A 12,782-nucleotide genomic window follows, 5' to 3' on the forward strand; every position below is an offset into this window, starting at 1 on the left:
GGTCTAGCCTATAACCGCTCGGCTACCGTGGCGCCTAAATTTCGAAGAATTTATCTATAAATATACGTCTTATTTTTGGTGGGAGACACACAAAAAATTCCTGTATGAGCAAATCAACAAATTTCTTGTAATAAAATTTAAATTTACAAAAATGTGACTTTCAAAATTTGAATTTTCTATTGGCAAATAGGAAGCGAACTTCTAACTTTATCAAGAATTTAAAGTTCATCAAGTTCAAATTGCTGCACGGATTTTTGTGAATTCTATCCTGCAAAATCGCACTTAACCAATTTACTGGAATTTTAGTAATGATTTTTATTCCTTTAAATATTCCATAATTGTTAAAGCTGAAGATAATTCTAAACGGAAACTTTTAGAAGTCCGTTTGACTTCATTCTTTGGCCAACATCTCCTCTCTACTTCTTTTCTCTTCCTACAGAACGTAAAAGGAAGAAGATACCTCTAGGTTAGTCATGCGGGATGTGATACTCTTTGTTCTACGATATTTGATTGTAATGAAATCCCAACAAAGGAAATCGTCTTTTCCTTTCTCCTGCTTTCTCTTGTTCGACCTACGTAACATCCCTCTCAACCGTCCAAAACAATATTTTCCTAAAAAGTTACAAGTAAAGAGATAAATTTTTAGGTTACGAATTCGAAAGTTATTTGACAAATACTATAACAGTATACTGTTTTGTTTTGTTTTGTTAATTTAAGCAGACAAAAAAAAACTTCTGAGACAGACTGACATAAATAAGCACAGACTAATTAAAAATAAAATAAGGGACGGGATTAGTTCAGTGGTTAGCGCATACTGGATTCTAACGCGGAGCTGCTGCAGCTGGCTCTTACCTAGGAGCTTCTTAAGCTCACTGTTCGGTGCTGATGGGAGAATGTAACGAGAGAATACTGTCCGAAAGCCGGTAGTGCACACCGGAAAAAGCTCCGAGCGCAAATTATCTTAGATGTTGATCTTAAAATTAAAAAATAATTATTATTATTATTATAATTATAATAATATATAATAAAATAAACTCTTTTCCTCACTCAGAGGACCCAGACTGTTATTGTTATTGATAATTGACATGAGCTTAATACTTGATTTTATCTGGAAGAGAATGTAGAATTACATTTACAGAGTATTTGCCAATAACTTTGTGTAATTTCAATGGATATCCATTATATTTGAATCCAATATTATTATGGCGTTCAAAAAGGTGATCTACCAAGCTACCAAATTCGGTGACAATTCATCCATAAATGTTTAAATAGATAATGAATTGTAGAACGACAAAAGTTTGACGGTGGAGAAGGATTTTAAGTCGAACAAGAGAAAGCAGGAGAAAGGAAAAGACGATTTCCTTTGTTGGAATTTTATTACAACCAAATATCGCAGAACAAAGAGTATCACACCCTGCATGACTAACATAGAGGTATCTTCTTCCTTTTAAGTTCTATGAGGAGAGGAAAAGAAATAGAGAAGAGATGTTGGCCAAAGAATGAAGTCAAATATTGATATATCGTCTTCTGGGGTATTTCATTGTAAGTAGGTAGTAATAGCGTGTAAACCAATAAATACCATTGTAACGTGTGTTCTTTCCATTGTCAGACATTTCTTACGGCTATTATGTAATACGAGAATAATGGCTATGGTCTCTTTCAACAACCAGGCATCACGGAGGGGAAAAACTAGCTGCAAATATAACTGACTTCTGAAAGCAGCTACTATGTACATAAAAACCGCAAAATAAATAATGTCTTTAGGGTATAAAAATAAAATAAAATGAAGTCTAGCCTAGTTCAGGGGTAAATACTCGTACATGGGACTATGTTGCACAACCTGTGTATGTGTCGGTCTATTAGAATGAGTTATATTTAATGTAAAACTTTCGAAAGGAGGGAGGAAAAAAAAATCCCCGTTGTGCTCTCAGTGTAGCTAAAAAAATTTGGAAGCCCCCTCCTTCCAACAAAAAAAAAGAAAAACCACATCAATAGCAAAATCAGAAATTTCTTACGATAAAATGGATTATATTGCTTGCATCCAATCTGACAATGACAGTCCATAGTAGTCTTATATACTTGTACTTAGAAGCAAGCTACTGGCTATGAGCCTGAAAACGATTTTAGAATGAAATGTCGCTGCATTATGTCTCACAAAAAAAAAACGTTATTTATGCAGAGAAAGTTGCATTGATATACTACGATAATCTTGCGATCTAGACACCACGTTCACCGAGCGGTTATAGGCTAGACCCGCAAAGCTAAGATGTATTGCGGTACTAGTCTAGGCCTTGCACTTTATTTAATGTGTTAATATGAGGAATTTATAGTAAAGTATGTTAGACGGTTATAGGCTAGACCCGCAAAGCTAAGATGTATTGCGGTACTAGTCTAGGCCTTGCACTTTATTTAATGTGTTAATATGAGGAATTTATAGTAAAGTATGTTAGACGGTTATAGGCTAGACCCGCAAAGCTAAGATGTATTGCGGTACTAGTCTAGGCCTTGCACTTTATTTAATGTGTTAATATGAGGAATTTATAGTAAAGTATGTTAGGCGGTTATAGGCTAGACCCGCAAAGCTAAGATGTATTGCGGTACTAGTCTAGGCCTTGCACTTTATTTAATGTGTTAATATGAGGAATTTATAGTAAAGTATGTTAGACGGTTATAGGCTAAACCCGCAAAGCTAAGATGTATTGCGGTACTAGTCTAGGCCTTGCACTTTATTTAATGTGTTAATATGAGGAATTTATAGTAAAGTATGTTAGACGGTTATAGGCTAAACCCGCAAAGCTAAGATGTATTGCGGTACTAGTCTAGGCCTTGCACTTTATTTAATGTGTTAATATGAGGAATTTATAGTAAAGTATGTTAGACGGTTATAGGCTAAACCCGCAAAGCTAAGATGTATTGCGGTACTAGTCTAGGCCTTGCACTTTATTTAATGTGTTAATATGAGGAATTTATAGTAAAGTATGTTAGGCGGTTAGAGGCTAGACCCGCAAAGCTAAGATGTATTGCGGTACTAGTCTAGGCCTTGCACTTTATTTAATGTGTTAATATGAGGAATTTATAGTATAGTATGTTAGGGGGTTATAGGCTAAACCCGCAAAGCTAAGATGTATTGTAGGTACTAGTCTAGACCTTGCATTTTATTTAATGTGTTGATATGAGAAATTTATAGTAAAGTATGTTAGGCGGTTATAGGCTAGACCCGCAAAGCTAAGATGTATTGCGGTACTAGTCTAGGCCTTGCACTTTATTTAATGTGTTAATATGAGGAATTTATAGTAAAGTATGTTAGACGGTTATAGGCTAAACCCGCAAAGCTAAGATGTATTGTAGGTACTAGTCTAGACCTTGCATTTTATTTAATGTGTTGATATGAGAAATTTATAGTAAAGTATGTTAGGCGGTTATAGGCTAGACCCGCAAAGCTCAGATGTATTGCGGTATTAGACTAGGCCTTGCATTTTATTTAACCCCTTAATGCACAGTTTTTTTTGAAAAAACCGCTATATTTTATATTTGAATAAGTAAGTGTTATAGCTTACAATCCCATGTAAATGATAAATATCTATAAAACGATTGCTTTTCTTTGCTTTCACATTATTTTCAATTCTCGATTATATTCGAGAGTGGAAAATTATAGTAGCATAAAGTGAAACGCCGCTCGAATTATCTCGAGTGTGAACAGTTTGGCCAGTTTAGTGCGCTCGAGTTAACTCGTGCACGTTAAGGGGTTAATGTTTAATATGACAGAATTTATAGTAAAGTATGTTTGTTAATCGCCTCCGTCCACGACGCCTAATTTGAAGGTAAAGCCCGCCAGAAAAAAATAGGCAATTATTTTACTTTTTGGATGATCTAGAAGGTGACGAGATGATAAATGGCGGATCAGAGGATTGGGATGGGACCTGTAAGTGCTGATGAAAGTTTTTACAGCGAGTTCGAGCCTCCAGGACTAGCAAAAAACGTGTATGTTGTTGGTTAGATTTAAAACCGTGGAACCATTAAGGATAATGCGGAAAATTTTTGACTGAAGAGGAATGAATTCCTTGAAGATTGGACCGTTTCCTTGAACCTCACAGTTCAATACCAATACGTGGAATAAACAAAAAGTTTTCTTTACAAAAAGTAAAGAAAGTCACAGACTGACAAAAGAAGCCATGCTTATGCATACAAAGTATTGAAAAAAATTGTTGGTGCCATTTTCGAGGCAATCTAAAAACAAAAAATGTACAAAAAAAATCACCTGATAAGACCAAATCGATTCCAGAAATTAAAAATCAAAAATTAGCATGATTATAATACTTTCCTTGCTTAATAGTGCATAGAAAAAGTAAGCAAAGAAAAATGAAAACGTGGACAAGTGAGCGACATAATTTGAACTTATTCTAAGGTTCGATAAAGTTTCAAAACTGTTTATTATTGTTAATGAAAATAGAAAACTGCTGAGAATAATGGTTTAAAAAAAAAATGGAATATATCGTAGACTAGAAATGGATAGCAGTTGAAGTCAGAAGGGGACAGTAGGCCTAATTATGTCCATTATTACAAGTGAATCCATCCCCGAATAATTGGCACTCCGGGTGCGCGCTTCTAGACAGGCAGGAGGGTGGAAATATTAAAAAAACAAAAAACAAAAAAGGAGATATGTACAGGTTATGTGAGAGGGAAGGTGGATTGGTGGTTATATGTTATTTCGGACCATATAATCTCCATAATACGTGACAATGATATATATATACATTTAGACAAGGTAAGCATGATAACTAGACAAGGAGCTCTAGTAGGATGGAATGAATAAAAGATAGTATGAAGATTGTTAGTGATGATAACTCTCGGATGAAGAGAGAGAGAGAGAGGAAGTCAGACAGTTGTGTCCCTTTCGATTGTCTGTCAGTAAGTTAGTCAGTCAACTTTTGGACGTGACTCAAACAACTTATATAATATCAATACAAAAACACCCAAAAAATTTCAAGAATATCCATCATCAGACTACATCTTTATAGTGCATCTAATTGCAGTATCAACAACCAACATCAAAGACCAGGTTCAATTCATTTCTCCATGCTGTGAAAAAACCTAAGAAGGTATTTTATTTTTAATTAGTGGTGAATTTGCGTCTTTAAAATTCTCTTCTCAGATTTTAGATTTTCTGAAAACTCAAAAAAAATTTGTGGCCCCCCCCCCAAACACGAATAAATTGCCTTTTTTTTTTTTTGGTATCTTTGTTGACTGTGGACTGCCTGATAATTAGCTCTGCTGACATCACTCACACGACATCCTCTCCAAGTTCGAACCAACCAATTTACCTTCTAGCTCCGAATAAATTGAGTCGTTCGTTATATTTGAGCCGTTCATTACACTAATCTATTAACTTCACTTACCTTATAAGAAATCTATCCTTTTTGTATCCAGTAAAAAGTTATACATTTCTATCGTTCTTATCATTATACAATAAAAAGTTGAAATAAAATCGTTTAAAGCTATTTGGGGTAAAAATCTGTTCAAGTAAAGTCACTTCCGGCCAGCCAGTCTTCTACAAATTTAGAAATTTAGTCCCTCATTTGATGCTTATTAATATTATACAGATGGTAATGAAGTACATTAAACGGTAATGCCACATTAGAGAGAAGCCTAACCTCCCCCAAATCAAATTGTCTTGGAAAATTTTCAAATAATAGTTATAGATTACAACTTAGTTCAAATTCTGTTTTTGAGAAAACTCTGAAAAACTGAAAGTTGATACTTTTCAGTTTAGATCAAACCTTTTTTTGGCATCCTCGGTTTGTACCTAAACTACAAATCAAATTTGAAACTAAAGTAATGCCTTTTTTATAAGGCAGGCTTTACTTCCAACTACCAAATTAGGTGTCGTGGACGGAAGCGATTAGCAAACATACTTTGCTATAAATTCCTCATACTAACACATCAAATAAAATACTAGACTAGTACCGCAATACATCTTAGCTTTGCGGGTCTAGCCTATAACCGCCTAACATACTTTACTATAAATTCTCTAATATTTAACCATTAAATAAAATGCAAGGCCTAGACTAGTACCGCAATGCATCTTAGCTTTGCGGGTCTAGCCTATAACCGCCTAACATACTTTACTATAAATTCCTCATATTAACCATTAAATAAAATGCAAGGCCTAGACTAGTACCGCAATACATCTTAGCTTTGCGGGTTTAGCCTATAACCGTCTAACATACTTTACTATAAATTCCTCATATTAACACATTAAATAAAGTGCAAGGCCTAGACTAGTACCGCAATACATCTTAGCTTTGCGGGTTTAGCCTATAACCGCCTAACATACTTTACTATAAATTCTCTAATATTTAACCATTAAATAAAATGCAAGGCCTAGACTAGTACCGCAATGCATCTTAGCTTTGCGGGTCTAGCCTATAACCGCTTGGCTATCGTGGCACCAAATATTTATATTCACCCCAAATTTTTTTGTTTTTATAGTTCATTAAGTTTTTTTTTAATCAATATTTTCTAGAACCCAGGGAATAAATACTATCCACAAAATGGCGGTTTATCAAGTAATTATATATTATCCACTATTATATTCGTATATATATTTATTTTTTATTTAAGAACCAGCGACCATGACTGTTATTATCAGAGCGCAACTAATTTTTCTCCATTATATTATGTTTATATAAGCAAATTACTATTTAATGCAATAAAAGTATATAAATATGGCCACTAATAGAGGGAAAATAATAAATATATAATAAAAGAGATCTATCTATTGTATTTACTTAACGTATTATTTACTAAATAGATTTTTTTTTTTAACCGCGTTTTTTAAAAATAACATAGGTCAACAAAGTTTTCTAGCGGTATCAGAAAAATATCAATGCCATAAATGCCAGATTTTTATTTTAATTCCAGATTTTCTGCTCAAAATTCTATTTCCTGTGAAAAACGCTTTTTGAAAATGTTAGCACCAGCGTAATACGAAGTTTCTCTTGCGTTTTGATATTAGGAGAAAGCCATGAAGTTTGAGTGGTGGGGATGAAGTACGGTATTGAGTGTCTGTGGGTATAAATAATGGGTTAGACACAGACCACAGAAGTTCCTATATAGAGCGACATCTGGTCCAATGTCGGGTAGTTACAGGTGGCCAACTCTGGTGCCGACGCTGTAATCCTATAGAACAATAACTACCTAATACACCCATATAGACCGCTGTTAGCCCTTATTCTATAATAGTACAATATTCTATACTATAGTACAGTACCTATATTTTCTTTCTAAGCCCTTAGATTTTTCTCCATTATCAAAACGTTACAAAGTAACCCTTTTTTTTGTCCTCCCCACTACTGTTCTTCAACAAAAGGATGAAAGAAAATACTGTAATAACATTTATATTACTTCATGGCAGGGTGCGCCATTTTCTTTTTAGCAGGATTTGACGTGCACACTCTTAAAAAAAAAAAAACCTCTACTCAGTTAATTAAAAAAAAAAAAAAATAGCCTAAACAGTCTTTCACTTATAACTTCTATCGATATTTTAACTTAGAAGTTTTTCAAAACTTCGAATCATCTAGCGGTTATAGGCTAGACTAAACTGTATTGCGGTACTAGTCTATTTCTTGCATTTTATTTAATAGTTAATATGAGGAATTTATAGTAAAGTATTTAGGCGGTTATAGGCTAGACCCGCAAAGCTAAGTGGTATTGCGGTACTAGTCTAGGCCTTGCATTTTATTTAATGGTTAATATGAGGAATTTACAGTAAAGTATGTTTGCTAGTCGGCTCCGTCCACGACACCTAATTTGGTAGCTGGACGTAAAGCCTGCCTGAAAAAATTACTTTACTTTTTACTTATTTTATAAATATAATAATATATTTATCTGGTTTTTAAAATACATTAAACCATTTTACAGTTCTAAGCCAGTGTTCTGAGCTTACAATTAAAACCGTACGTCTTTTATTGGAAAGAATGTTTAATTTTTCGCTTGCAATAATTACATCTCAGGAGGTCTTTATGGGTTCCTCTATTTTCTCTTCCTAGGAGTTTCTTACATCAATCACTTCATCAATCAGATTCTCACGAGGAGGTCCCGGGTTCGAATCCAGCTGCCGGTACCTTAGCTTTTCTCTTCCTAGGAGCTTCTTACAGTTCACTGTCTGTGTTGCAGTGTTGGCAGTAACAAGAGAACATTGTCCGGAGGCTGGCAGTGCACTGAAAAAAAGCTCCAGGCGCCAATAATCTTAGATGTTAATTAAAAAAATTAAATAAAATAAACACGCTTTAAGAAAAATGTACTTCTTTGCCTAAGCTAACTATTATGGACGGCCAAACACTCAAATTGATTCGTAAATTTAAGAAAAACAATCAGTAATCCGCGTTTTCTGAGCACAACTTTCAAGCCAAAGGAATCCCTGGACATAGAATTATTTTCAAAAGTTCAAATGAAATCATCTGGTGGACTATCTGAACCTCATTACAGCAGTCTCGATCAAAAGTGCTGCACGCCCACGCTTCTGGTAATCTAACGCATTCTTGCCGCTCGGGATTTCGTTTTACACATTCGGTACGCTTAAAATCCTACAACATTACGTAGTTGAGTTAAAGCTTTTTGTTTTTTTTTTAATCCTAGGATTTTGTTTAAACTTTATACAATAAATATATGATGTACATCTTTTACTTCAATGATTATTGGGGAATACTGAGGTGCGGTCGATAACTTCACAAGCAAATTTCTTTCTTAATACCAACGTTTCAGGCAACCTTCTTCAGGGTCTGTACAAAAAGGAAATGTTTCACTAATATAAGATACAAATTGAGTAAAATAAAAAATATTTAACAATTTTAAATTTGTATCTATAATACGAGGGTCGTTTGAAAAGTCTGTGCAAAGTCAGAGAGGTTATGTTTAGTTAGTAGCATCTCTTGGAAGAACACACACCAAGTTTCAGCCAGATCGGTCTATTTCTTTGTGTTTGGCATTCGTTTGAATCGAGGAAGTCGAGTGATTTTCAAAAAATAGACGAAAAAGAATTTCGTGTGTTGATTAAACACTACTTTATGAAAGGCAAAACGCCTCAGGAGACTAAAGAGAAGCATGATAAACATTATGGTGACTCTGCACCTTCGATTAGAACAGTTTATAAGTGGTTTCAAAATTTTCGGAGTGGCCATATGGGCACAAGTGACGCTGAACGTTCTGGTCGCCCTGTTGAGGTTACTACTCCAAAAATCATTGATAAAATCCATGATATGGTGATGGATGACAGAAGAGTGAAGGTGCGTGAGATTGCTAGTGCTGTGGGCATCTCGAATGAACTGGTACATAACATTTTGCATCAACTTTTGGACATGACAAAGCTATCCGCAAGATGGGTGCAGCGATTGCTCACGTAGACCGTTCCTTCGGCCGGAAAGATTATGGCGACAGTCTTTTGGGATTCGCAAGGAATAATCCTCATCGACTATCTGGAAAAGGGCAAAACTATTACAGGTGCATATTATTATCGTTATTGGACCGTTTGAAAACCGAGCTGCAAGAAAAACGCCCACGATTTGCCCACAAAAAAGTCCTTTTCCATCACGACAACGCACCAGCTCACACCTCAGCAGTTGTGGTCGCAAAATTAATGGAAATAGGGTTCCAACTCGTTTCACATCCCCCCTATTCTCCAGATTTGGCTCCCTCGGACTACTATTTGTTCCCCAATATGAAGAAATGGCTGGCGGGAAAAAGATTTTATTCAAACGAGGAGGTGATTGCAGAAACGAATGGCTATTTTTCAGACTTGGACAAATCCTATTATTCGGAAGGGATCAACAAACTAGAACAGCGTTGGACGAAGTGTACAAGCCTGAAAGGAGACTATGTTGAAAAATAAAAAAGGTTTACCCCAAAAAATTAAGTAGTTTTTATTTTTGCACGGACTTTTCAAACGACCCTCGTATATTAGAGTAATATCCGTTTTGTACAGACCCTGAAGAAGGTAATATATTTACCGAAACGTTGATATGAAAAAATATTTCTTTTTGAATTTATTGAACACACCTCAATATTTCCCAAAAAATCATCAATTAACAACAGTCGAAAACCAAAACTATCATTCATTTTAATTCAATATTTTCTTTAAAAAATGTTTTAGGACATTTCTCAGGGTGGGATTGAAAAGGAATTCCTGTTTCGGTATTATGTACAGGTTTTTTATTTAAACAAAAAATCCTAACTTTTTACTACGGATTCAATATTTTTTTAAAAAAAAGGGTACAAGTTAAAACGCTGAGAATTCTAAGTGGGAATCATGTGAATCATTACACCAGATTTTTTAAAAACTACAATAACAAGTTTATGACAACAGAACTGACACACATACTGGTTTTGTAATCCGAGAAATCGTTTACAATAAATATACATAGCATTTCACAGAACATTTTAAATATTTCGCGGTTATTTAGACACAATGACAGGCCTTTTAGGTTAACAGACAGATGTGCTGTTACATTGTCTAACAACAAAAGGGTTACTGTTATAACAAGTACTCGTATTTACAATGGGGACCAACTTAGTATAGCTACCACCAAAACGGAAACAATGTTTACAAAATTCTCTTGTATCAATCGACTAAATGCTGCTGAATGAAAAACGCACACTTCTTTCTGGTACTGTAATTACGAGCGGTTATAGGCTAGACCCGCAAAGCTAAGATGTATTGCGGTACTAGTCTAGGCCTTGCATTTTATTTAATGGTTAATATGAGGAATTTATAGTAAAGTATATTTGCTAGTCGCCTCCTCCACGACACCTAATTAGGTAGTTGGAAGTAAAACCTCGCCTGAAAAAAATAGGCGTTACTTTACTTACTTCTGGTTTACTCCTTTTACAAGCACCTCCGTAACCTTACCCAGACTTCTACAGATTCTAACACTGTTATCATCGCTATCAATATTAATGAAGTTGTAGGCGCGAGAAATTCTTTCTGTCGCCACTTCACGTTTCCTCTTTATGGCTTATTTGCCGGGTAGCATTGCCAACCGAGTAGAAAAAAAAATACCTAATACCTAATTTCCCTTTACAGTTTTGACCATCTCTGAGAAGATCAAGACGTTTACTGTTATAATTAAAAATATCTTTATTATAGTGTAATGGAATACTGTTTGAATAAAAAAAATGTGGTTTTGTAAAGAAAGCCACAAAGAACTTTAAAAAAACACACACTCGCTGACCACAGTCTCACATTTGTTGTTGAATTATAGGTTATCTGTGTGATGGGGATGATGTTTTAACAATTCACACTGTTGCCAACCTAGTTTATTTTATTTTACAATTATTATCGTACATTTTTACTTTGTACAATGTGTTCTAATAAAATATTTCTATTCCGAAAACTTGAAAAAGATTTTATTTAAAAAACAAAAACTTCAAAAATTTAACTAGACATGTTTTTTCCGGTCTAAAATTCAATATCGATAATTTAACGCGATGACAAACCTTCCTCTTTTATTTAGAGAAAATAAATGCAGAAGTAGAATTATGCGCGTAGCAGATTGTAAAGGCGGTGGTGAACACCTGGGAAAGAAAGGAAATGTCCTGCTACCTCTCCCGCACTGTGTGCAAGTTATAAATATTTATAACCAAAGTAACACACAAAGAACCTTCTATCATAAGTTTGGGGCTCGGCGGAGAAAATATTCCTTTACCACTGCTGGAAGTATCAAGTTTCCCTTGTTGTGAGCGGAGAATCTGGAATAAAGGAAAGAAAAGGGGAAGCAACTCGATATGAAAGCACCGGCAAATATCCATATCCGGTCCGAATCCACAGTCTGCATTGGTGAACTATCACAACAATAAACAAGCTCATTATTACCATATCTTAGGGTCTTCTTTGGATGTTTTGGGTATTCTATTCTTTAAGTGCTACAGCAAGAAACTGAAACGCATTAGATGCTGTTTATTCCACAGATTCTTGGTTAAATATACGGGGGCGCTGGTCCATCCAGGTGGACCCGGTTTAGATTCAGGGTAACCTCCCCTAGACAGACTGCCTTCTCTACGGCTTTTGGAGTCCTGTCTACCTACCCCGCAAGGAAAGAACTGTAGGAAAAAGGAAGCGGGAAAGGAGAAGGGAGCAAGGAGAGGAGTAGGGGTTAGGGAAACCCTGAGCGCGCGGTCAGCAACACCCAGGGCTACTCTTTTAGTTGCCTCTTACAACAAGCAGAGTTTATTCTTTATCCCCATCCTCAGGTTAGATAACCTGATGAAGAAAAAAGCAGTGAAAGTCCTCTAGAATCCACAGGATACTGACAACTTCAAAGTATGGAGTCGTAACAATAATACATTCGATTTTACCGACCACGATACTCCATCAGGATAGCCTCAAACTTCAAACAATATGATCCAGCTCTTAAGGCGTAGCTTCTTGAAGGGCGTCCGTCCCAAGGATTATTCCAATCCGGAATCCTAAGCTATTTCACGTGCACTTATTTCTTATAATCCGATCAGGAACCACTGGTTACAAGTGTTAAAATAAATGTTGAGCTCATACTGCAATTATTTTCTTCTTCTTTTTTTTCAGCATCGATAGAAATCGATTCCATATTCTAGGTCTCTTTATTGAATTTAATCGTGGCTACTGTACTGACACTTTAAAATGATTTTTTTTTGTCTAAATCTAAATTTGAAACACTTTTCTAGGGCAATTCCAGGGAGGTTTGTATTGTCTTCTTTAAAAGTGCCATTTTAGTGAATTATACGGTTTTGAGTCTTAAAATTATAATTGAAGG

At 35.2% G+C, this 12,782-nt stretch overlaps 2 long non-coding RNA genes across 4 annotated transcripts in view; one reads left to right on the forward strand and one right to left on the reverse strand.

Annotated features, from left to right (window-relative positions):
• Positions 1 to 12,782, forward strand: part of LOC141453032 (uncharacterized) — a 71,981-nt gene that overhangs the window by 26,776 nt on the left and 32,423 nt on the right. The window contains exon 1 of one of the 3 annotated variants that reach the window (XR_012457750.1): positions 4,888 to 5,099. The exons of the other annotated variants lie outside the window; for them this stretch is intronic. This is a non-coding gene — a long non-coding RNA (uncharacterized lncRNA). Of the gene's footprint in view, positions 1 to 4,887; positions 5,100 to 12,782 lie in introns of those variants that run through there. 3 annotated transcript variants of the gene reach the window in all.
• The window catches only part of LOC141453033 (uncharacterized), a 31,866-nt gene that overhangs the window by 12,105 nt on the left and 6,979 nt on the right, over positions 1 to 12,782 (reverse strand). The window lies entirely within an intron of this gene.

The sequence above is a fragment of the Rhodnius prolixus genome, unplaced genomic scaffold (genome assembly GCF_049639745.1).
Source record: "Rhodnius prolixus isolate KJV_2025 unplaced genomic scaffold, Rpr scaffold_3, whole genome shotgun sequence".
Classification (NCBI taxonomy): Eukaryota; Metazoa; Arthropoda; class Insecta; order Hemiptera; family Reduviidae; genus Rhodnius; species Rhodnius prolixus.